The sequence below is a fragment of the Protopterus annectens genome, chromosome 13.part0 (genome assembly GCF_019279795.1).
Source record: "Protopterus annectens isolate FY-2018-M chromosome 13.part0, PAN1.0, whole genome shotgun sequence".
Lineage (NCBI taxonomy): Eukaryota > Metazoa > Chordata > Ceratodontiformes > Protopteridae > Protopterus > Protopterus annectens.
The window spans coordinates 232,847,456-232,872,515 of NC_056747.1; positions in this window are offsets into that span (position 1 = coordinate 232,847,456).

Genomic DNA, 25,060 nt, shown 5'->3' on the forward strand with positions numbered 1-25,060 from the left:
CCGAAGCAAAAGCAGTTCACAAGTGCCGGTCGGCCGACTCCTGAGATTTTCGAAATTGAATTTCAGATCCGAAGTCTTCATAAAGCTAAGTACCCTGTTGGGGAAACTTTTTTCTTGCTCCAGACCAATGTCAGAAAAAGTTAATTGTATTTCTTGTGTGAAGCAAATACCTCATAAGGATTTTCATTCTTACTGTATTCCTTGCTTAGGCCCTGACCACGACATTGCTAGTTGTCAGTTTGTGCTAGATTTAATCGATGCACTATTAAGCGTCAGTACGATTTTGCATTTCATTACTTTGGCCGTAGGTTTAACTACATAATGCCGTTGGAACAGCCGACGACCAGAGTTCATAAAAAGTGCAAGGAAAAAGAAAAGGACAGGCATCTGAGGTCCAAAACCGACGATGAATCCTCTTCTAGGCCAGTCGCCGGTTCTTAGTGAGGTGCTATCGCAGCCCCTGACACCCGCTACCTCAGAGCCACAGGCCGCCTCCAACTCCCACGTGAAGACAACTAGGCCTCTGGATACTCAAGGTATTGGGCCTTCGGAAACTAATCCCTCAGATGCATCAGGAGCTGCTGAGCAGGTATCGGCTTCTGAGGGTGTTTTCAGACCTACACAGCTTTATATCAAGCCAACTTCAGCATCCAAGACAGACTAAAACAGCTTTAAAGACAAGGAAACACGTACAGCATTCTCCAGGACAGACTTCCATGACTAAGAAACAGGTGCTCAAAATGGCCAAAGACCTAATTACTTTGATCAGGGGTTCCCATCCCCCTCCTGATAAGAGGCTTAGGCAAGACACTGAATATGATTCCTCTGATCAGGTTTCCATTTCCTCTGATTCCTGTTCAGAACAGGGATATTCCATTCCTCCCGATGAGGATTCTGATGCTGAAGAATCTATTCCTTCAGCTTCTCCTCCCAAGGATTATTCCTTTGGGGAAACCCTGCATACCATGAGGGAGCATTTCCACTGGGAGAGCCAGGATTATTCAGAATCTAAGAAAAGGCTCAGAGACTTTCTTCTTCTACCTCAGCACAGACCTCTTGCTATTTCACCTGTTCTAGACATTGTAGATGATGTATTTTCAGAGTCCGGACTGTTTCCCGACTCTTTACCTCCTGCACCTGTTAAGCCAGACAGATACTACAGGGTTCCAGATTCTCATAAATTTCTATATAAAAACCCTGCTGCTGACCCAGAAACTATATCTCAGGGTCCCAAAGAGGTCAAGGCCTCTACTGCAAAAAACCCTGTCCCCTCAGATAGGGATTCAAGGGCACTGGACAGATGGGGGAAAAAAGTTTACACTTCTGCTACCTTGGCTGTAAGGGCTTTAAATTGTCAGTTTCATATGCTTAAATATCAGCAGCACTTAATGTCACTGCTAAAACAGAAAATGTTGACAAATTCTGAATGTTCTGAGAACAAGGAAATGCAGGATTTATTGCATGCAGCTGAACAAGTGGGAAAAGCATACTTTGCAATGTGGTTTTGATTCACTGGAGGCCTCTTGCAGGGCTGCAGTTACAGGTTCTGTCATTAGAAGGCATGCTTGGTTAAAGGAACAGAATTTGCCTGATCATGTTAAGGCAAAATTATTGGATGCTCCATTACAGCATGATACTTTGTTTGGTGTTAAGGCAGAAGAGGTGTTGAAAATGGAGGATAAAGCTAAATCTATGCAGACAGTAAAGGATTTTTTACAGGTACAACCACCCAGATTTAGCAGGAACTGGCCTTCTAAGAATTGGTCCTTTCCAGTGTCAGACAGGCCACAAAGAGGCAGATACAGATGCCCTAGAGGCAGACAACAGCCTCAGGGCTCATACAGGCCTAAACAATGGGGGTGCTTCTACCTCCAAAAGCGGAGAAGACAAATCACAGCCTTATAGGAAACCGTCCCAATGACTTCCCTCTGCCAATGCCAAGCACTTATCTTTTGGCAGTACCCTTAGGTGGAAAGCTAGCACTTTTTTCACAAAATTGGCACATGATCACCCAGGACAAATGGGTCTTAAATATAGTCTCTCAGGGCTACAGGTTCCACTTTCATACCCTTCCAAAGGCAAAAGGTATGCCAGACCTGCCACACAATCAATGGGCAGAGGCACAAAAACAAGTTTCATCTCTCATGGACATGAGGGGCTATTCAGCCAGTGCCACAACAAGAGCAAGAACAAGGATTTTACTCAAGACTTTTCTTAGTACCAAGAAAGGACAAAGCCTGGAGACCAATTCTGGACCTGTCTATTCTAAATACTTTTCTGGATGTTCCAAAATTCAGAATGTTGACTCTGCAGCGGCTTCTGCCCATGCTGGGCAAGAAGGCTTGGCTTGTAACTTTGGACCTCAAAGAGGCATACCTCTATGTCCCAATCAGACAAACTTGCAGAAGATACCTCAGATTCATAGCTGGCTGAATGCACTACCAATTCTCTGGACTGCCCTTTGGCTTATCTACTGTGCCCAGGGTCTTCACAAAATGCCTGGCACCAGTAATTGCATTTTGCAGACAAAGGAATTCAAATATATCCCTACTTGGACGACTGCCTTATTCAAGCAGAGACCAAAGACATTCTACTAAAGCATCTGGTGTTTGTAAAAAGATTACTAAATTGCCTAGGGTACACAGTAAACAAAAAGAAATCAAAACTAGTACCCTCTCAAGAGATAATATTCTTGGGTGCAAGCTTAAATACAACTGCCCAGATGGCTTATCTCATGCCAGACAAACAAAGGCAACTGACTTCTTACTTCAAAACCATGGCAACAAAGACCCAGTTATCTGCAAGAAAATTTCTGCAGTCTCTGGGCTACATGGCATCCTGCATTCTACTAATTCCATATGCAAGACTGCATATGAGGAAACTACAATGGTGTCTAAAAAGTGTTTGGACTCAACATTGCCACAGCCTGGAACATTAATTACTCTCATTCCCTGCCTGCAACAGGAGTTTCGATGGTGGGCACAGGCCTGTCACCACAACAAGGGACAGCCATTCACTTTACCCACAGCCAGGTAGACACTAACAACAGATGCATCAGATTATGCCTGGGGGCACACATGGCAGGAAAATGTATTCAGGGCACATGGCCCACAAGCCAGATGCATCTTCATATCAATCAGAAAGAGATGCTAGCTGTTCAGAATGCCCTGACAGCCTTCAAGGATCTACTTCATCCAGGACAACTGCTGATAAAGACGGACAATACTACAGTCATGTGGTACATAAACAAGCAAGGAGGCACACACTCCTACCCTCTCTGCAGACAAGCCATGACTTTGTGGAACACGGCACTGACTTATCAAGTACACCTGCAAGCACAATTCCTGCCAGGAAAGACAAATACTTTGACAGACGAACTAAGCAGAAACCTCATGGATCCTCACAAGTGGAAACTAGATCCACAAATCTTCAGCATGATAACAGAGAAATGGGGATGCCCAGACATAGGCCTATTTGCCTCCCCTCACAACTGCCAGCTACAGAGATTCGGCACTCGGACTTATCACAAACAAGCATGGAAAGTGGATGCCCTTTCATTCAGCTTGAAAGCCCTTACAGTATATGCCTTCCCTCCTCTGCCTCTCCTCCCCAAGGTACTCCTAAAGGTCAGACAATAGAAGCCAAAAATGATCCTGATTGCCCCAGACTGGCCACGCCAGCACTGGTACCCAATCCTAAAGAGCTTGTCTCAAGGTCCAGCCTGGACATTACCTCAAATTCCTCATTTGCTGACCCAACAAAACAATCAAATCCTGCACAGCTAACTGAGAACCCTAGATCTGGCTGCATGGCGGATAATGTAACCATTCAGAACACACCTCTCTCTAAAGCAGTTATGGATGTTATTTTGGAGGCCCAGCACCAGAAAATCTTATGCAGAAAAATGGAAGAGATTCTGTACTTGTAACCAGCACAAGGACTTGACATGCTCGTACCAAATATTCCTTAGATTTTACAATACCTAACTGAGATGCTGGACAAAGGCCTATCCTTCTCATCAATTAAGATCCATGCCTCTGCCATTTCAGCTCATTACAATATGGACCCACCTATTTTTTCTCATCCACTGCTAAGGCAGTTTCTCAGAGGGGCCAACAACATAAGACCCCTAAGGAGAGCTCCAATACCTGCATGGGACCTCAATTTTGTCTTGGAAAAACTCACACTGCCTCCTTTTGAGCCAGCCAATACAGCTGAGATAAAATACTTATCATGGAAAACAGCTCTTCTCCTAGCAATAACTTCAGCAAGAAGAGTTACAGGCACTCATAGCTGTGGAACCTTTTATTATTTTCCATCCGGACAGGGTTTCTCTACGGGCAAACCCAACATTTATGCCTAAGGTAGTGTCCACTGTGGCTCTTAACCAAACAACACATTTACCTACCTTTTATCCAAACCCACAGAATAAGGGGGAGAGACTTCTGCAGTCTTTGGGCAGACACAGACAGCTACGCTTTTACTTGGACAAAACTAAAGCTATCAGAAAGACTGAGCAACTCTTAGTGGCATATGTTGCAGGATCGCAAGGAAAAGCTATTTCAAAGCAGACTATTTCAAAACTAAAGCTATCAGAAAGACTGAGCAACTCTTAGTGGCATATGTTGCAGGATCGCAAGGAAAAGCTATTTCAAAGCAGACTATTTCAAAATGGATAGGCCACTGCATTCGCTTCTGCTATTCACAACATGGCAAATCGGTGCCTAAGGGCATCAGGCCACACTCAACCAGAGCAGCAGCTACTTCAGCAGCCTTCCTCAGAGAAGTACCAACCAAGGACATTTTGGAGGCTGCAACCTGGAGTTCAGTGCACACTTTTACAAAGCACTACCATTTACCTCTTTACTCTAAATCCAGAGCAGGCTTTGCCACTGCAGTTCTGCAGGGCCTCATAGCCACTCCTAATTCTATTTAGGCCCAGCCACCCAACCTTAGCTTTGGGATTCAACCCAAGTGTAATGACTGCAACAGTGAAACACGATGAACATAGTACAGTTGTGTACCTACCATAAATGTAGATGTTCGAGTGTATTCACTGTTGCAGTCCAGGTTACCCTCCCACCATCCCCCTTTAATTGCTGTGACTTATCTATACTTCTCTATTCTATACAACCTATGTGGTGTATTTGCTTGTCGATGAAGGTTATGTGCATGCTTTTTTATGATCAGAAATTTTTTTAGCCTACCCTTTTGGGGGCACCTGACATCTGGGGCAAGAAAAACTGAAGAAAATGGCGTCAGCTGCATCTTTTATACCCCTGGTGCACTGACGTCAGGGAAGAGGCGACAGCAACCGACGCCAGACCAGGACTTTGGAATTCAGGCCGACTGCAGGTAGCCTGCCAGCAGGATAACCCAAGTGTAATGACTGCAACAGTGAATACATTCTAATATCTACATTTATGGTAGGTACACAACTGTACTTTCCTTTTCTATCTTGTCTCAAGAAGGAACTTCACCGGTGGATCCAGTAGTTGTCTTTAAATACAGGGCTCCCTTTTTATCCCCCTCTTCCCTCTCAGGAGTTGTTCACAGATGCTTCAGATGTGGGATGGGGAGCAGCTTTTGGCTCCCTAAAGGTGCAGGGGATGTGGTCACCTCTTCAACAGAAAGGGTACATCAGTGTTAAAGAAATGAGAGCCCTTTTGCTGGCACTTCAGGTGCTTCATCCTCTTTTCTCCCTAGGACCTCTCAAGGTATTTACAGACAATACCACAGTGATGTGGTATGTAAACAAATGGGGGGGGGGTCTTATCTTCTTTGCCAGTTAGCACTCATAGTGTGGGATCTTGCTATCCAGTGTAAAGTTACTCTTTAGGCAGTTTACATTCCTTCAGGTCAAAACTTTGTGGCAGATACCCTGAGCAGGTCTTTAACTCAATTTCATGAATGTATGCTTCACAGGGATGCGTTTCTAGGCATTGTCCACCAGTGGGGTTCTTCTCAGACAGATCTTTTTGCTTCCCCTCTGAACAGACAATTTCCTGTATTTTGTGACAGTTCCAGGTCCTGTGGATTGAAAGGTGGACACCCTATATTTTTATTGGAAGGGGATGTGTCTTTATGCTTTTACTCCCCTTCCCCTCATTCCAAAAGTCCTGTTCAAAATTCAACAGGATGGTCCCAAATTCTTCTTGATGACTCCCTTTTGGTTGAGACAGCATTGGTTCCCTCTTCTGCTGCATTTAGCCAAGGGCGGTCATCACAAGTTACCTCACAGGGTGGACCTACTGACACAGGACAAGGGAATCTCATCCATCCCCACCTCTCCACACTTCAGCTGACATTGTGGGTGATAGGATTTTAATTCCACATAGACACCTTTTTTTCTGAGGAAGTGCTTAGAGGCCTGTAGTAGGCTAGGAAACTCAATACTAGAAAATCCTAGCTATCCAAATGGAAGAGATTTTCTGTTTGGTGTCTGCCTGGATCTACTTTCTCTGGATATTACTTTGGTTCTCTATCTGTGTGAATTTCTCAATGCTGGTTTGAGCTTAATCTTCTGTTAAGGCCCACTTACCAGCTATCTCTGCTTGTTTGCCTTTATCTCCTCCTTTAGCTTCTAGATTTAAGGATAAACAATTCCTAAAAGGCGTCCTTCATATTAGGCCTCCCAGTAAGCCTGTTCGTCCTCCTTGGGATCTTAATTTTGTTTTGGAAAAATTGACTCAGGCTTCTTATGAGCCCGCACTTAAGCTTCCTTGCAACATTGCTCTTGGAAGAATGTTCTTGCCAGTCAGGTGTCTGAGCTTCAAGCCCTTATGGCTTGTCCTCCTTTTTTGATCTTTCATAAGGACAGGGTATCCTTGCATACTAATCCTTCTTTTATGCCCAAGGTGGTGAATGAGTTGTTCCTTAATCAGTCTATTTATTCGCCCAGTTTTTCCCCTTGTCTGCAATCTGCCAATGAGAAGGTGCTGCACACATTGGATGTGCATAGACCACTTAGATTTTATTTGGATAAGTCTAAAACTATTAGGAAATCTGATCATCTCTTTGTTTCCTTTCATCCTAGGTCCTTGGGATTAGCTGTAGCCAAGCAAACTATTTCTTCTTGGATCTCAAAAGATTTATTTTTGTTATTCCTTTCATGATACGCGCTTTCCTTATTCTCTTAAGGCTCATTCTTCTAGGGCTGTGGCTTCTTCTGTTGGCTTTTTCAAGGGTTTGGATACTAACTCTATTCTTGAGGCAGCTCCCTAGACGTCTGTGCATACATTTACCAAGCTCTACAAGTTGGATGGAATCTCCAGAGCTAGAGCTTGTTTTGCTAGAGCCATCATTCATGGCTTCCTAGAGGGCTCTGCTGGTCCTTCCTCCTCCCATGTTGCTTCCTGAGCTTTGGCACTCTAATGTAATTTATTTTATTTTTTATTTAACATTTGTTGACCGGGAAAGTCCGACTTGGAACAAAGCCAATTTTCAGTGGAGGCCCGGGGAGAAAGGCTGCAGATGCATGTCTTTGTAACATGGGAGGAAACTGGAGCACCAGGAGGAAACCCACACGAACATAGGGAGGACATGCAGACTCCGCACAGAAGGCACCCCAGCCAAGAATTGAACTGGATAACCTCTTGTTGTGAGGTGACAATGCTACCACTGCGCTGTCCAAAAATAATCAGCCCTGTCAATTCTCGAACCCAGGGCCTTGCACACCTTATTTAGTGTACTGTACCACTACACCATTTGAGCTGTTTGTAATGAGTACTCAACAGTGAAATTGAAAAACATGTTACAGTTGTGTAAAATCTTACCATAATGGTAAGTATACTGCTCTTCACTGTTGCAGTATTCACTCTGTCCCTCCACCTCCTGGTCCATTTCTCTTTTGGATGTACTTATTACCTTTTCTTTTCCTTGGACTGGCATTCCTACTCGAGCTCTCAGTTCCTGAGGATGGAACTTCCAGACATCACCTTTATGCCCTACTCTACACAAGGAACATACTTGTGACATTTGCATACCTTAAAGCAACCTAAAGGCTTTGGTGTACTGGCCAGATAGGCCACCCTTGGCAGAGGATCCCTAATATAATGAATACTGCAACAGTGAAGAGAAGGACGCCTATCCCTATTGTAAGATTTTACACAACTGCACTTTATCTCCAGACTTGTCTGGAGATAGACCCTCCTGTAGCAGAGCGGGGTAATTCTAATTGTGGACATCAGCCCTTGCAGCAGAGGAGGTCCACAAAATAAAGGCTTCAGGGCCCATTCTGTGATAGAGTGTATCAGCTCTCCTGAATGATTGCCTAACTGTTGTGCTCTGGAGGCAGTCTGAGGTTGCTTATCCCTGCACCCAGAAGCCTGGACATCCATCACCGAAGATTTATGGGTGCAAAGGATTGTATCCAAAGGCTATTCCATCCCCTTTCTTTATTCCTCTTCACCTACAAAGAAACTTCCCATCATTCCACCCTCTCAAAGGAAAGTAGCTGCTGTAGAAATAAAAAAAGCTGCTAGACAAGCAAGTCATCCAGGAGGTTCTACTATACCAACATGAATCTGGACGTGATGCAAAAAAAACAAAAAACAGGGACCTCGGGTCAGTTTTTGATCTCAGTCAGTATGTCAAACACACAAAGTTCCATATGGTCAGGGTACAGTCTATCCTCCTCCTCTTGAGGAAGAATGACTGGATGTGTTTGATAGACCTTCAGGATATTTATTACTCTGTTATGATGGACAGGCAATCCAGAAGTTTTCTCCACTTCTAGCTGGGAGCCATTCACTTTCAATTCAAATTTCTTCCCTTTTTGTCTTAACTACAGCACCCCTCTGGCTGTTTACCAAGTGTATGGCAGTGGTCACAGCTCACCCAAGAATGCAATGGTTCTAAGTGTTCCCTTACCTAGATGATTTGATCATTACAGCTTCTACCAGGTCTATTCTTATTGGGGCCAGGGACTATCTGCTCCATCTTTGCTCCCAGTTGGGTACCACGGTAAATCTGGACAAATCTCAGTTTTTCCCAGTACAGACATTTGAATTCATAGGTGTCCATCTAGAGACCACAATCCAGAAAACAAGACTGCCAGAGAACAAATTTTCCCTGCAGAAACAGGCAGTAAAGGTTCTATGCTGTTGAATGCCATCAGCCAGATCAATTCTCCAGCCCCTGTCATTCATGTTCCTTTAGCCAGATATTACATGAGAGTTCTACAATGGACACTTGCAGTACAGCGGTCCTTCAAGTACTACCAACCCATGAATTTTTTAATGCATTTGACAAACACAAGATGGTAGATTCAGTTCCCCAAGCTGCCCATTTGTACCCCCCCTTCCCAAATCTATAGTGACCATGAATGTTTCCCAGCTTGGGGGTGGGGGCATTACATTGAAAAGATGTCCAAGACACATGGTCTGCATCCAAGGCCTGTCTTCTAGAGATGAGGGCATTCCTCCTAGCATTGCAGCCCCACTAGGATGTCCTCCTTCTGGGGGGGGGGGATTTCTGTCCAGATGATCATATCTGTAGTTTGGCACCTCAACAAATGGAAAGCAATGCGATTGTGGCAATGGACAATATTGTTTGATCATTTTTAGATAGTGATGCACATACCAGGAAAATCCAGTGTTCTGGCAGACCGGTTGAACAGATCTGTCCTTATTACCTCATGAATGCTCCCTCAATCAGACAGTGGCAGAGCAGATTTTCCATCAATGGGGGCCAACCATGCTGTGATCTCTCTCTCTCTCCACACAATACCAAGTGCAGCAGGCTCTTTTGCCCTGATCCTACTGGACTGGAGGGGTAGTCACCGTGAAATTCTCTGATGCATGTTTGGCCCTGTGGTCTTCTTTATACCTTACCCACATTTCCTCTGATCCCTAAATGCCTGCAGAAAGCATTGGAGAGGAAGATCACAGTCATCCTCATTGCCCCCTTTCTGGCCTCAATAGGTGTGGTTTCCCTTTATCTGGCCTCTTTAGGTAGACCTTCCCTCATTCACCCATCCAGGATGCCTCAGCTGGACATTCAGACCCTCAGGTTAATAGCTTGGTTTCTCTACTTCCTATGATAGTTATTCAGTCCAGCCTTTCTTCCCCTGTAGTCCATATTCTTACATATTTCCAAAAACCATCTACCAGTAAAATTTACAAGGGTAAGTGGAAGAGATTTTTTATCTGGGCCTTCCAAAGGCATTTGAACTCCTTTTTGGCCCCTCTTCCAGCTGTCTTAGACTTTCTAGCATCTATATTTCATGATGAGGGCAGTTATTCTAGGATTAAGGTCCAGTTAGTGGCTGTCTCAGATTTTCTTGTTAGAGGAAATCGATCAACCTTAGATTCACTTAGATTATCCACAGCTTTCTTGAAAGGTGCCTTCCTTCTTAGACCTTTCCTTAAGGATTCTGCTCCTCTTTGGGATATAACTATTTTGCTTTAAGCCTTAACCCAACCACCCTTTTAACCTACTACCAAGGTGGAGACCACATTCTTCACTTAGTAGAAATAACTTCAGCTTGGAGAGTATCAGAGCTGCAAGCCTTTGTCCTGCAAGTTTCCTTATATTATTTTCCACAAGGATATTGTATCTCTGTCAACTAATCCATCTTTTATCCATATGGTAGCTAATGAAACCTCTCTGAACTAGTGCGACAACCTTCCAGTTTTCTTTTCATTTTTTTCCAGTAAAGGAGAATATATGCTTCACCTGCAGGATGTGCATCGCCAACTTATTTCCTATCTGCATCATACCAAAACCTTCAGGAAGACAGATCAGCTCTTTGTCTCTTTTTCTAAAACTAAGATGGGCCAATGGGATTCAAAAGTATCTATTGCTAGATGGGTATCTAACTGCATCTCTCAAGTTTATAAAGAAAAAGGCTCGATGTTGCCCAGGCCAGTCAAAGCTTATTCACCTACATCTATTTCATCTTCCTTGGCCTTCTTTTCTAGGGCCTCCATTGAAGATATTTGTGCTGCTTCCACTTGGTCTAAGGTTTACGCATGCATTTATCATTATAAGCTGGATTTGTTCTCTAGGAATAGGATGGCTTATGGCTCATCCAGCCTCTGGAACATTCTTTCATGAGACCACCCCAAGAGGTAAGTAACTAGGGACTCTGTCCCATCCATTGAGGAACAGATGGAAGGGACATCAGATATGAAAGTTATTTAATTACCACAAAGATAGATCTGTGGTACCTGTTTCTGTGCTTCCTCAATCCCCCTTCCATTTTATGGAAGATATTTTCTTTGGTTTCTGGTATGACACTATATGTTCCCTGAACAATGTCCTATGCCCCTGTAGCTCCAGAGCAGAACCCTTTTTTCCAGAGTAATTTTGTGTATTCAGCGTTTTCCATATCTGCCAATATGTTTTTCCTCTGTCTAGAGATTTTGGGCAAACTCTGTCTGAGGTAATGTCGGGGATAGGCAGGGATAATGGAGAAGGGGAAAAGCCTGAGCTGTGGATCCTGAAGTCTGGAGTGGTTGAAGTGGATCCAAGGTCAGATATGAACACCCATCTGTTGAGGAAGGCTGGAAGCAGACAACACAGGTCTATCATTATGTTAAGTACATAACTTTCATTCATCTACGAAAGAGCTATTTTCTCATTAGCATTTATCCATTTATATCCAGTTATGCTTAATTGTCTTATGTCTCTGGCTAATGGCTATAAACACAAACCAAATAATAATCATGAAAGTGGACTTCCTGCCTAGTTCCTGTTGTGACTAAAAGCTTTAGACAGTTTGCTACATTACTTCACCCTAGCTTGAGCTCCTCTGCTATTAAATGTTAGTGTTTTCCATACTTGTAGTAACCTAAATACCTCAAAAGATATCTTCATAAATTCCCAATTCACTCTGCAAACATTTTTTCTGCATTCAAACCTGTTAATATTAATTGGCCACTGCATCCTTTTGAATCATAAAGGTTCTGTTAATGTCAGATATTTGCCTACTTTCTGTAAACAAACTCTGATCCACGTCTGTTATTTTTGGTGATGTCTTTGCCATTACATTTTACCAAAATTGTTATAATCACGTTATAGTCAAAATCCAGAATTAAAACAGGATTGTATGACCTGGATCAAGGATATATACCCTCCTCTCCTTTGGTATAACTATTATTTCTGCTTCTCTCCATGTCAAACCCAAACACACAAAAACATTGGCAAAAAGTACTAGGAGGTCTTTTTCTTCTTTTTCTATACTTCTTTCGGAATTCCATCACTTCCATTGATTTTGCCTTGAATTCTGGTTTCTTGTGCTGATTTAATTTTATTTCCCTTTATTTTTCATTTTAATACCCCTTTTTCTACTTCTGTTAGAGGAAGTCATAATTCTGTGAAATGTATTACAATTTCTTGTTGGTTACTTTCAGTTTCTACATCTTGCCTTTATAGTGTACTATAATAATTTACCATTACATTCATATTTTCCTGGGTCTGCTTCTACACTGCCATTCTGATGTATTCTCTTTTCAGATGGCAGGGGAGGCTTTGCAAAAAATATATGGATATGGAGGGGACTGATTGCACAGCCTAACAAAAGCTTTAACATGAGCTGTTCGTTAGGGATGGGATAACCATGTAAAACTATGGTTGGCTTCTGATAGTAACAGCAAAATAAAAATGTTATAAATTCTAGCAGTGGCCACATTTAAAAGAGCATTAATTAGTAATTTGACAAAGTTGGTAATGCAAAATAATCCCAATAACTATGACAAGTTTAATGATGCATTGTTTAAAATGAATGTTATGCTTCTAAATCTAATGTTGCAGTAAAAAGGTGCAGTCTTCTGTAAAACAAATAGCACATAATGAGAACTTGTGTCAGGTGTGGAGGGGTGGGATCACACAGCCAAATCCTTTTCCACTAAGAAGAATATTTGTATCCAAAATGTGAAAAATAATATTCATGCTAGAAATGAATCTGTTCCTATTGAATGTAATAAGACTGAAGTTAGAATTACTGAGTCTGCATTATGCCATTGTATTACAGCCAAGTTAGTGAAGTGTACTATATTTTTGGAAATTCATGCTTTACTGAATTCTGGAAGGATTATTACCCTTGTTTAGAAGCTCCTCTGTATGTAAGCACATGGTTAATTATAAGCAAAAGCTTGAGGTGTGGTACAAGTTCCAGGTAATAAAAAGGAATGTCCCCTCACAGGTAGAGATTCAAACAAATCTAGGAAATATTGTGCATCATTTAGCTGTAATGTTATAATATGAAAACATTTCCCTATTTTAAGTAAAAAAAAAAAAAAAAAAAAAAAAAAAAAAAAAAAGATGGGGGGAGGAGGAAGGATGTGTAAAGACTGTATAGAAGACAACCACATCTAATAAGAAAGAGATAAAGTAACAACTTGATGTGCCCATTCATTGTAAGAATGGATGGCGGGGGCAGGACCATGACATTTCTATAGAATTCTAGAATCAAAATAAGGAAACGGGAATTGTCACAGAAGCAATAAAAGGTGCTAGAATTTGATTGTGTTTAGATGGTTGAAATGATTGCATGTGCTACCAGAAAACAGTCCCAGTGATGGATCAGCAGAGGACATACAAGTATAGGAACTAAAAAGGTGAACTGATAGAAGTGAAATTTAGAACAATGCAAATGTCTACAGAAAGAGTTGCAAAACGTTTTAGCACAGAAACAGGATAGAAATCAGAGACTTCAGTGAAGACCTTCAAAGAAAGAAATGGTAGAAAGTACTAAAATGAGATAGGAAAGAAAATTCAGAGATCTATGCTTTTTTCTGCTAAGGAGAATATAAAGTTAAAGGGGAACTCCCAAGAAGTTTGTTCAGACTGTAGAAAAATTAAAGCAGAAAGAGACTTGTCCATAACTACTCTTTAGAGTGACGATGAAGTTCTAATACTTTCCACCTCAAGGGTAGTTAGAAAAGAAAGTAACCTGATTAATAGAGTTACACATAAGCCACATATATTTAAAAAAGCTCAATAGGAAGATCATATTTAAGTAGGGCAAGAGAAAACATAACCAACATTATAGGAGAAGATAATGAACAAAATGTCCTCATTACCCCTGTTTTGAATTGAAATATGATCTTTTATATAGAGTAAGTGAAGACGGAGAGGAAATTCTACACCAGTTTTTAGGGATAAAACCTTACAGGGCACTAGTAATGAAGATAGCATGTAGCAACATGTGAGAATGTCAGCCAGGGGATGGACAAAACTAAGACAAATGTGTTAGCCAGATTTTATTGGGCAGGTGTAGTGAAAGAAATAGAAAATGTCAGTGTTTCTTGTCCAGAATGTCAGACATCTGCATCCCATCCTAGATTTAAGAGTCAAAAGCCTGTTATAGAAGTGTCATTTCAGTCCACTGCTATGGACATTGGGGGACCATTAGTAAAATTGAGCAATGAGTATCGGTACCTATGCTCAATAACAGACTATGCTACAAAAATTCCTAGAAGGTGTACCACTATCCAGGGATAATACTAAAACTATTGCGAGAAATCTGGTACTGTTATTCTCCCAAGTTAATCCCTAAAGAGAGAATTATTGATCAAGATATGACCTTTATGTCAAGAGACTGTCAGTTCTGCCAATGCTTTAAGGTTAAGTAGTTACAAATGTCAGTATAAGAGGTTGAATAAAACACTGAAATCCTTGGTTAAAAAGCAGTTGATACAGATGGTTAAGAATGGTAACCAGTTTTTAAAGTACTTACTGTTTGTAAAGAGGGAGGTGACAGAAGCTCAACTCAGTTTACCCCATTTGAGCTCTCATATAGCAGGTGTTCCAGTGGACTGTTTGAAACTGCTAAAGAGCTACGTGGTATGAAGAGAAACACCTTTTCAAAGTGTGATATTGCATTATTTTACAGGATAGACTAAAGCTAGTCTGAGCACATGCAGATATCCCAAGAGATTCAGCAGTGCATCAATAATAAGAATACATGTAGAGAATTCAACCGATGGAGCCAGGTATTAGAAAATGATTTCTTGTTAAGTGACAAGGCCCCTTTGAGGTGACTAAAAGGGTGAAAGCAGTGAACTACAAATTTAGACAGCTAGGAATGAGAAACACAGAGAAAATCTACCACATTAATGTACTAAAGCCATAGAAAGTCTTCTGGTTAGCTTACAAGATGAAATTCATACAGAAAAGAGCAAAGAATCTCTACCTGAAGTAGTTACAGGTAGCTTTGTCAAAAGTACAAAAGCAGAAAATAAGAGTATTTCCGTTAAAGAAATGCCAGGAAAACTAAGCTGATAAAAACATAATATAGAGAGAGCACAGAAGTGAGGGTTAGACAGATTGTACAAGAGTACCAAAGTGAGAGAAACAATTAGTAAAAGAAGTTCAAGAGATGCTCAAATTGGAAATGATAAATGAGTCACAGCGTGAATGAGGTAACCCAGTAATTCTAGTACTTCAACACAATGGAAGTAGCAAAATCTGTAACGACTTTCACAAACTGAATAGCATTTCAAAGTTTGATAGTTATCCAAAGTCCATAATTGACAAGCTGATAGAGAACCTAGGAAATGCAAAATACTTAACATTATGCTTGACAAGAGGATATTGGCAGACACCTCTTTCCCATTTGTTTTTAAAGGATTCCTATCAGAAGAGCGAATGCTTAAATTGGCGAATGCTCTCATATTGAACTTTAAAACATGAAACCTGAAAATGTTGAAAGCACGGAACATCGATTTTTTTTTTTCCCAGGGAAAAAAATCGATGGGTTGTTCTCTGGACTTTGCTGTTTTCTCCACTGTGGTGCGATCTTGGAGTTGGTATATTTAAGTTGGGGGATGAAACCCCCCACTGTATTTTGCCTGTACATTGTTTTTTTTTTTTGATTAGCGAATTTTTTTCCCTGGGAAAAAAATTTGCTGATCTGTTCCTTCGACATTTTAAGGTTTTGCATTTTTAAGTTCAATAGAAGAGCGTTCACTTTTGTTAGCATTCAATCTTCTGATATAGATGCGTTTAAAAAAAAAAACAGCTTTTGTAACCACTAAAACTTTATTTCATTTTACAGCAATGTTATTTGAGTTGAATGGAGCTCCAACCCATGTCAGTTGGACTGTAGTCAGGGCTTTATCCTTCTATGCAACTAGTGCAGCAAGTTCAGGTTTTCTGGTGGTGGATAGTACAGTAAGGACCTACTATGGATGTGTCTTGAGGCAAGGTCAATTTGGTAACATTTCAGCCTGTTGAGATTGCAGATGCCTACAATTATAAGTATATATATATATATATATATATATATTAATGTGGTACTTTAAGAAACAGAAAGGCAGTCCTTTGTTGCATGCAGCTGCATTACAGTTCAGTCCAAGATCTTAGATTCCACTTATATAATTCATTGAAAAAACTGTCATCAAAACTTTTACCAAGATCTTCAGTTGCACTTTCTATTGCATATATAAAAACTTTTCCTGGTATAGTCATGTAACCTGTATTTGTAGAGTAATGATACAAAAGTGTTATCAAATGAAAAGGATCTTTACTATCATTTGGACTTTCAGCAAGAGAATATTTTTGTATTCAGCTGCTTCAGATTGAATTGTGGCTATTAATTAATTATTCTTGAAGACTTCATTTCAAACCATTGTTCTGAACCACAATTTGTGGTTAAGGATAAACAAGGTATCTTGGTGCAGTGTGCCACTGAAGTGCTTTGCAAGTTTTTTGAATATTACTCATTGTGTTAAGCTTTTTTATGTGATTTTGGTAATGTTTATTCTACCAAAGAAGAGTGTCTACTATGGTTTTCTTTTTAACATTTAATCATTTTACTGTTAAAGATCATGTTTAAATGTGCAAAACGACCTTTTATTTTTATATACAAAAAGTTTTTGCATGCTTGTTTATGGTTGAAATCACTTTTAATGCAAAAACAAAAGGTTGTTTTACACGTATTTATAAATAAAATGATTTTAAAAATAAAACTGTTTCCAAAGACAATAGAAAAAGTACAGAACCGTGTTTATAGCATTAATATTAATGGGTAGGCAAGAGGTGGTTATGTCACTTTGGGTGCCAGCTCTAATTATGCTGAATTAGCATAGGGACATCCTTTTTTTTTTGGAGGTGGTAGGGCACGGTTGAGCTAACTACACATATGGTATGTGAATTATGGGTGTCCTCTAATCTACCTAGGTTGATGGAATATTTGCACTATTAGTGCAGCCCCCTTTCATGTGTATAATGTGTGACTTTACTGTGAAAAGGGAGGTGGTTTCTTAACCCACTACCTCTTTTAGTAGGAAATGCTTACCTCTAGTGATATTCACTTTGGACCCATCTTTTCTGCCTGATTGAGTTACTGGCCAATAAATTTAGCTCCAACTTTACCCCTCTCTCCCCTCAACCTTCCCTCAGGAAATACCAACTAATATAACTCCCCCTGCTATCACTAGGTCCTTAATGCTCTCTTTAAGGCCAATAACACTACATCAGTAGGCCCAAACAATATCCCAGGATGCCCTTTGGTATGTATCTAACCAAGCATATCCAACAACTGGAATGTCCACAGAGGTACCTCACTAAAAGAATACAGAGCATAAGTAAAATATCCTACGCAAACCACTTCAAGGCTCTATCCCTGTATTCTGTCTTGTACAGGCTTTTGAGGGGAGATCTATGTCTCGCATACAGGGCATTGTCAGACCCTACTCTGATGGACCTCCTGCATATCCGCAAAACAAAGTACCAGATGGTGGCAGATCAAAGACATGAATGACCATGTGAGTGACAATGATATGCAAAGCAATACTGCTTCTTATTATGAATGAATTTATCATCTGTAATGCTGGCTTATGGTTACAGTGTTGTCATATTACCAGTTTTGAAATCTGAACAAACTATGTGACTAATGTTTCTAAAAGTATACAAAAAGAAAGCATTAAAGGTAGGGCGTCAATGGTTACCAAAGTGCAAAGCCATTCTAAAATTCTAAACCTTTTATAGCAAGGTAAGGCATTTTGACACCAAATTTTACCTGCATTTGTCTACACTCCCACTACACACACACACACACACACACACACCATGCCCTTGTGTACAGAAAATAAATGTTTATTGATTGCAGGAAGGTGGTGTAGCAGAGAAATGGAATAACAAGTTTAGGCATTTTGCTTCTTGTTAAAAAAAAAGTGGTAAACAGGAACAGTGGTGAAATGTGTAGCACTGCTGCCTCACAAGGCTTGGTTCTCCAGTTTGATTCTCAGTTCTTCATTAGGAGGCCTTCCTTCAGGAGTTTGCATGTTTTTTTTTCTGTATTAGATCCCAAATATGTACAGTAAATGATCTGGTGTACCTTCAAATTGCACATAGGTGTGCTTATTGTGTAAAAGTGACTGCCTTGAGTGCACATTATCATCTGATAGGCTGCCACCCCATGATGGATTCATTTTTCTACCCTGCCCCTAATTAGTACTGGGATAGACTCACTTTACCCCTTGGCCTGAAGTGGATTAAGCTGGTAATTACAGAATGAGTAAAGGTTATGGTATAAGATATGAAACACAATAAACAGTAAAAAAAAAAGTCCATTATTGTAGGATGTAATAATCACCAGTTCTCCTTACACTATAGCATAGAATCATAAGTACTTCTATACTTGAAACATTGTCCAGTCATCATTCATAACCCCACTAACAGCAACAAAACAAACAAATGTTTTTTGTTGCTTTCTGTGCTTGTAACACTTTGAGCATTCATCTTACTGTTTTCTCCTCATCTTGCTTGAAATCCCATCTTAGCCCCCTTTTTGGTCACCTCTTAATTCATTGCACAGATTTTTTTTCACTACAATATGTGTACACAGTTGCACCGAAGAAAGGAAGAAGATAGTATGCTAAGGTGTTCTTTGCAAACCTGGCTTAGTCCTCTGTTGAAAATATAGCTCTAGTACATGGTAGCACATAAATGGCAGATGAACAGAAATTATTTTTTAAATGTCGTTATTAAATTATCACAATTCAGATTGCAACATGAGTTTACATATATTAATATAAAATAAAACAAACCATAAAAACAATTAATGTTATCATTAGGCAGCATACATATATTTCAAAGTCCAGCATTATATAAATGCTTCAATTATTGCCTTCCCTTAAACCTCACTCCTCATCCAAGGCATTAATCTGGATGTATTGCTCCCACAAATTTCATTGATTTTCTATGAAAATTGCTCTTTTTATCTTCTACAGATTCAAAATCCAGTTCTTTTATCTCCTTTCCAATATACAAAACTTCTGTAAAAGATGGTAGATTTTTTTTTATTTCCATTTTCTAGTATTTGCTTTTTTGGCAGCCAGTAGCATTAAATTTAGTAAGGCCTTACTATAGCTTGGCAATTCAGATCCAATAGCCCATTTCAAAATAACCATTTCCTTTAGTTATAATTTATTCCCCCCAATGTTTCTGTCAAAGCACTCTACAGAGCATTTTTAAAGTCTGTCAACTTATCACATTCCCAAAATTAAGTTCCAAATTATTTTCCCAATCATAATCACATTTGCTGTCTAACTGAGCAAAAAGCTTACAAAGTCTCCTTGGGGTTAAAACTTCTTATGCAATCACTTGTATTATACAATGACTGTCCATTATTTATTTTTATTTATTTTTTATTTTATTTTACATTTGTTAACCGGGCTAGTCTAGCTGGATATATGTCCATTTTCAGTAGAGGCCCGGGGAGAAAAGCTCCAATGGTTATGATAAGTTTAAACAAAGATAGGCAATACAATACAAACAGGTAGAGAAAGAGGTTGTGATTATACTAAGTACACAAATACAATCAGAGCAAAAATCAAAAAATATAAAGAACAAAATATCTTAAAGGTTTTTTTTTGCTATAGTTATACAGTATGCGAGGGATAACATATATCTATAAAGTTTTTATATCAGGTAGACCTTACAAGGGTAAGGGAGCAGAGATAGTAAGAATTAAGGAAAAAGAATAGATTGAGAGGAAGTGGAAGAGTTAAGCTGGGTTGGTGCAGGAGCAAAGCCAGTGTTTGTTGAGATGAATTTTCAACTGTCTTTTAAAAAGTGGGAGAGAGGATAAAGATGTGATATCAGAGGGTAGATTTTTCCACATTTTTCCAACAGAGTTGGAAAAGAGACAGTCACCTGCAGAGTTAGAGGGTTTGGTTATATTAATCAGTAGTTTGTTGGAAGAGCGTAGCTGTTTCAGGTTGTTGTATGGTGAAATGAGGTTAGAGAGTATAGGTATTTTAGTTGGATGGTATAAGATCTTGTGAGCTATTAAGAACTGTTGCAGAATGAGTTGGTTTGGAAGTTCAAGCCAACCTAGTAGTTTTAAGTTCAGACAATGGTGAGTTCTAAATGGGAATCCATAAGCAAATCTAGCAATGTTATAGTAAGATGTTGCTAGTTTCTTGAGGTTGTTTTTGGAGAGATTAGTGTAGATGGGGGAAGCATATAGAAGAGTAGAGATAAGGTGAGATCTGGCTAAGGTGGTCCTTGCTTCAGGTGTAAGGAAGGGCTTGATTCTGTAAAGGGATCCAAATTTTTTATTAACTAATTTGATAGTGTTGTTGATGTGGGAGTCAAAGCTGAGATTATTGTCAATAGTTATTCCTAATAGTTTAGTAGTTGTGTCTGGAGAAATAAGGGTGTTGTCAGTGGAAGTAAGAGTTAAATTGAGTGTGGCAGTTTTATGGGAAGGTGAGAACAATAGCAGTTTGGTTTTCTTGGCGTTAAGGAGTAGGCAACGGTCGCAGAACCATTGTTCGACAGTGGTAAAAGCTTTTTGGGTGAGTGACTGGAGTTCATTAAGTGAATTAGCAGTGCAGATTATAGTAGAATCGTCTGCATATTGGATGCAGGTTGAGTTTGGGATAGCTGATTGGAGGTCATTAATAAAGATAGAAAATAGAAGGGGGCCTAAGATAGAGCCTTCAGGTACACCTAAAGAAATAGGAAGGAGATTAGATAATACATTTTTCCAAAGAACTGCTTGCTGACGGTTTTCTAGGTAAGATGTAAACCAAGTTAAGGACGGAGAATCAAGTGAGAGAGATTTTAGTATGTGTAGAAGAAGTTTATGGTTAACCATGTCGAATGCTTTAGATAAGTCAATGAAGACTGCTGATGATAGGTAATTATTGTTGCGGTTATAGTTGATCGAGTTGGTAAAGGAGATTAGTGCAGTGGTAGTGCTGTGGGAGGGTCTGAAACCATGCTGACAGCAAGTAGGTTGTGATGTAGAAGGTGGTTAAGAAGTTGCTTGTGGATACATTTTTCACGATTTTAGCTATAGGTGGTAGAAGTGCTATGGGACGAAAGTTAGAGAGGTCATTAGACTTACCTCCTTTGTGTAGAGGGATGATGTGAGATATCTTCCAGATAGAGGGGAAAATTCCTTCATTTATGGATCTATTTATCAGTATAGAAATGGGATAGGAAATAGCATTGGCTCCTATTTGTAAGAATTCAGTATGAAGTTTGTCTGCAGAGGTGGTGGTAGGTCTTAGTTTTTTGAGCAGTGATAAGATAAAGGAGGTTGATACAGGTTGGAAATGAAAGGAAAGAGATGCATTTAAAGCAGGTAGGAGTAGCTTAGATGGGTCAGGAGTTAGGTGACTAGCAAGAGTTTGGATAGTATGAGTGAAGAATGAATTGAAGTCATTGGCTATTTGTGTGGGATTATCTGGGTTAGAATCTTGAGGGCTAGGTGTGATAGACTGGCCTGGGGATAGGAGATTATTAATACTGGCCTAGAACTTTTTTGGTTCCTTTTTGGAGGTTTGTTGTAGTTGAAGGTAGTAGTTCTTTTTGTCTGTCAGGATGGCTTTTTTTGTACTGTTTCTAAGCTCTCTGACGTTTTGGTGGTCAGTTGGATTCTTAGTGGAACACCATTTAGCCCAAGATTTGTTTCTTAGATTTATTTTTCTGCCTAGCGTTGTTGGTTAGCCAGGGAGCTGGTTTAGCTTTGGTTCTAATAGTTCGACTAGGGGCATGGTGATCCAGGATAGATAAGAAAGTGGAATTGAAGTATTCTACTGCTTCATTAAGTGGGAGAAATTTTAGTGGGGACCAATTACATTGTATTAATTCAGCTAGAAAATGTTCAGAGTTAAATTGTTTTTTTGAATGTAGTGGCCTGTATGTGGTAGGTAAGATTAGGCCGGTTTTATACCTGATTACATAAGTAAGTGAGTGGTCACTTAGGTCTTCCGGGAGGATACCTGCTTCGTAGGTTAGTTGAGGAGTTTTAGTAAGAATCCAGTCTAAGGTGGTTTCTTTGTTGTTGGTTTTATTGGTTCTGGTAGGACTATTAATGAGTTGGGTAAAGCCATGTAGGTTTATATGGGAGGTGGGGTTTGTACTATTACATGATTTCCAATCAATGTTGAAATCGCCTAGGACTAGTGTTTCTTGAGGGAGATGGGTAGAGAGTGAACTGAGGATGCATTCGAGTGAGTTGATATTATTTCCTGGGGGAAGATAAACACATATGATATTTATGGCTTTACTGCTGTTGACTTGAAGTTTGGAGCAGATCACCTCGGCCTGTTTATCAAGGCAAAGTGTCTGATCTATAATACTAATTTGGAATTGTGCCTTATAGAGAATTGCTACCCCTCCTCCCTTTTTTGCAGTGCGATCAAGTCTAAAGATGTTATACCCGGGTGGGGTGATTTCATTGTCCTTGATGGAAGGCTTTAGCCATGTTTCAGTTAAGCATAGAATGTCAAATTGATGGTTTTCTAGAAGGGCATGGACTTGAGTGGTTTTGTTACAAATACTATGTATATTGAGATGGGCAATAGAGAGAGAGAGTTGGTGGGAGTAGTTGATGATAGAGAAGTAGTTTTATATAGATTTCTGTAGGGGTGGTATTGGGGTGGAGTGGGCCAGGATTAGGATTAATGTCTCCATCCAATAGTAAGTGGAGGAGTTTAAAACCTTTTGGCTGGAGAAGTTTGTGAAAGATATTGATTAGTTTCCTAGATTTTGGTTTGCTTAATTTGATGTAGGCAAATCTGTGGTATTTGGTTAGTATGTAGTTGGGTTGAGGAGTGAGATTTATGAAGGTATGAGAGAAAGTTGATATAGTTGTAGAGGTATGTTTAGAGGGAAAAGGGAGAGTAGAGTAAAGTGGGTATTCGTAGAAGGTTAAGAGGTGGGTAGTAATGAGAGAGGAAAAAAGTGATAAGCAGATAAATAGTTTAATTTGTGAATGAGTAACTGTTGTGGGCATAGTGATTATTGGGGAGGTGAGCAAGGAGGAGATAGGTAGATTGAAGTTGTGGGGGGGAGTAGTAGTATGACTTTAAGTAAATGGGGGTGGAGGTTGGTAAGTTAATTAGTGGTGTTATGTTTTGTAGACATTGTGATAGCTCCTTATCTGATTGGGTAAGGTAGGATAGGGGTGTGGTCACTAGTGCTATAAATGTAGGAGTACTGGGGGCAGGTGGGATTTGGGAGCAGGGTAGGAGAGCGGAGTGAGCCCGAAGGGCGAACGGAACGGGCAGAGACAAGAGAGTGGACAGTAGAAAGGGAGAAATGAGTAGGTAAGTTTGAACGTGTGAGAAAGAAGAAGTAGGTTAGCAGGCTAGTGTAGCATACATATAGTCAGGAGAAAGGAGTTAGGTTACTCTAAGGTGCTTAGACTTGTAAGAGAGTTTGGGGTGTAGTGAGAAGTGTACACTGGGTAAAGGGTAGGAAGATGCAGAGCAGGTTCTAGGAAGAGAAGAAGCTAAAAACAGAACAGTAAAGTCGGGCTGAGAGGTCTAGTAGAGAGATAGTTGCAGAGCCTGTGATATTGAACAGTAAGGTAAGGCGCCACCTAGTGGCCAGTGAGTTAATTGCAATAAGACCCCACGTACAAGGGGGGGCAGGCTACCGGAGAGAGGGAGTTGGGCTAATTAATACAAGAGAATAGGCTGTCTGTGCACGTAGGTGAAATGCACAGATAAAATATAGCTGGGGTGGGGGGTTGTAGGCTGCTGGCTATCCTGAGTGGGAAACTTGCCTAAGGAAGCAGGGTTCTTAAACCTGAAATATAGGTACAAAGCTCAGGTATGTAGGAAAGCACATGCTTTCACTGTCTTAATCAAGCTGGCCTCTCAGGGAGTTGGTGGGTAATTCCAGAGTTCAGACAACTTCCAAAGACTTCAAGGAGAGTGATTTGCTGGTCTTTAGGTACTGAATGTACAGGTTCAGCAGGTTTCACTGTCTTAATCAAGCTGGCCTCTCAGGGAGTTGGTGGGTAATTCCAGAGTTCAGACAAATTCCAAAGACTTCAAGGAGAGTGATTTGCTGGTCTTTAGGTACTGAATGTATAGGTTCACCAGGCTGTTTGAGACGAAGAGGAAGCTGCTTCTTGGAGTAATAATGAGCTCTCCTTTTCAAACTGCAAATCATGCTGAACCGTAAGAGACTTAGCAATCTGATGACTGCGTTCTTCTGATTTACAGAACTCCATTCTTGCTTCAGATGTGAACATATGCTCATTTTTCAATTTCCCTTCATAATTACTTACTCTTGAGTTCTTCGTAATATTCAGAAACGAGCATACTGATTGGTCATCTCAATCAGCATGGCCGTTGTGAATCCGAGCATATGCCAATGGAAACAGGTCCGGTTGCCCAGACTTTTTTCCATTGGTAGATACTGTAACTTAATTTTTTTAACAAAAATAAATAAATAAAATCAGAAATCCTGACTCGGGACATATGAGAGAGACAGGATGGAACTAAAGACACGTACATGATTTTCCTTGTATTTCCTCCATTCTGTCTCTCTCCTACCCCTAAACTGTCTGAAATTTTTTTTATTAAAAAAAAAAAAAGAAGAAAAAGAAAAAAGGAGCAACGGATACCTTTTTTTCTCCATTGCTTCCTTTCCAAACCACTGATGGTGCTGGGTATGCATGGGAACGATACGCATGCGCAGTACATCAAAAAAAGCAACAGGATATGTAGCAGAAGCGGAAGGACACCAAGGAGCTGTTATACAAAGACATTATTTAAGAAAAGTAAGTATTTTTTTTCTTAAATAATGTCACTGTATAATAGCAATAATTGACTCCTTGGTGTAATATATTAAGATTTAC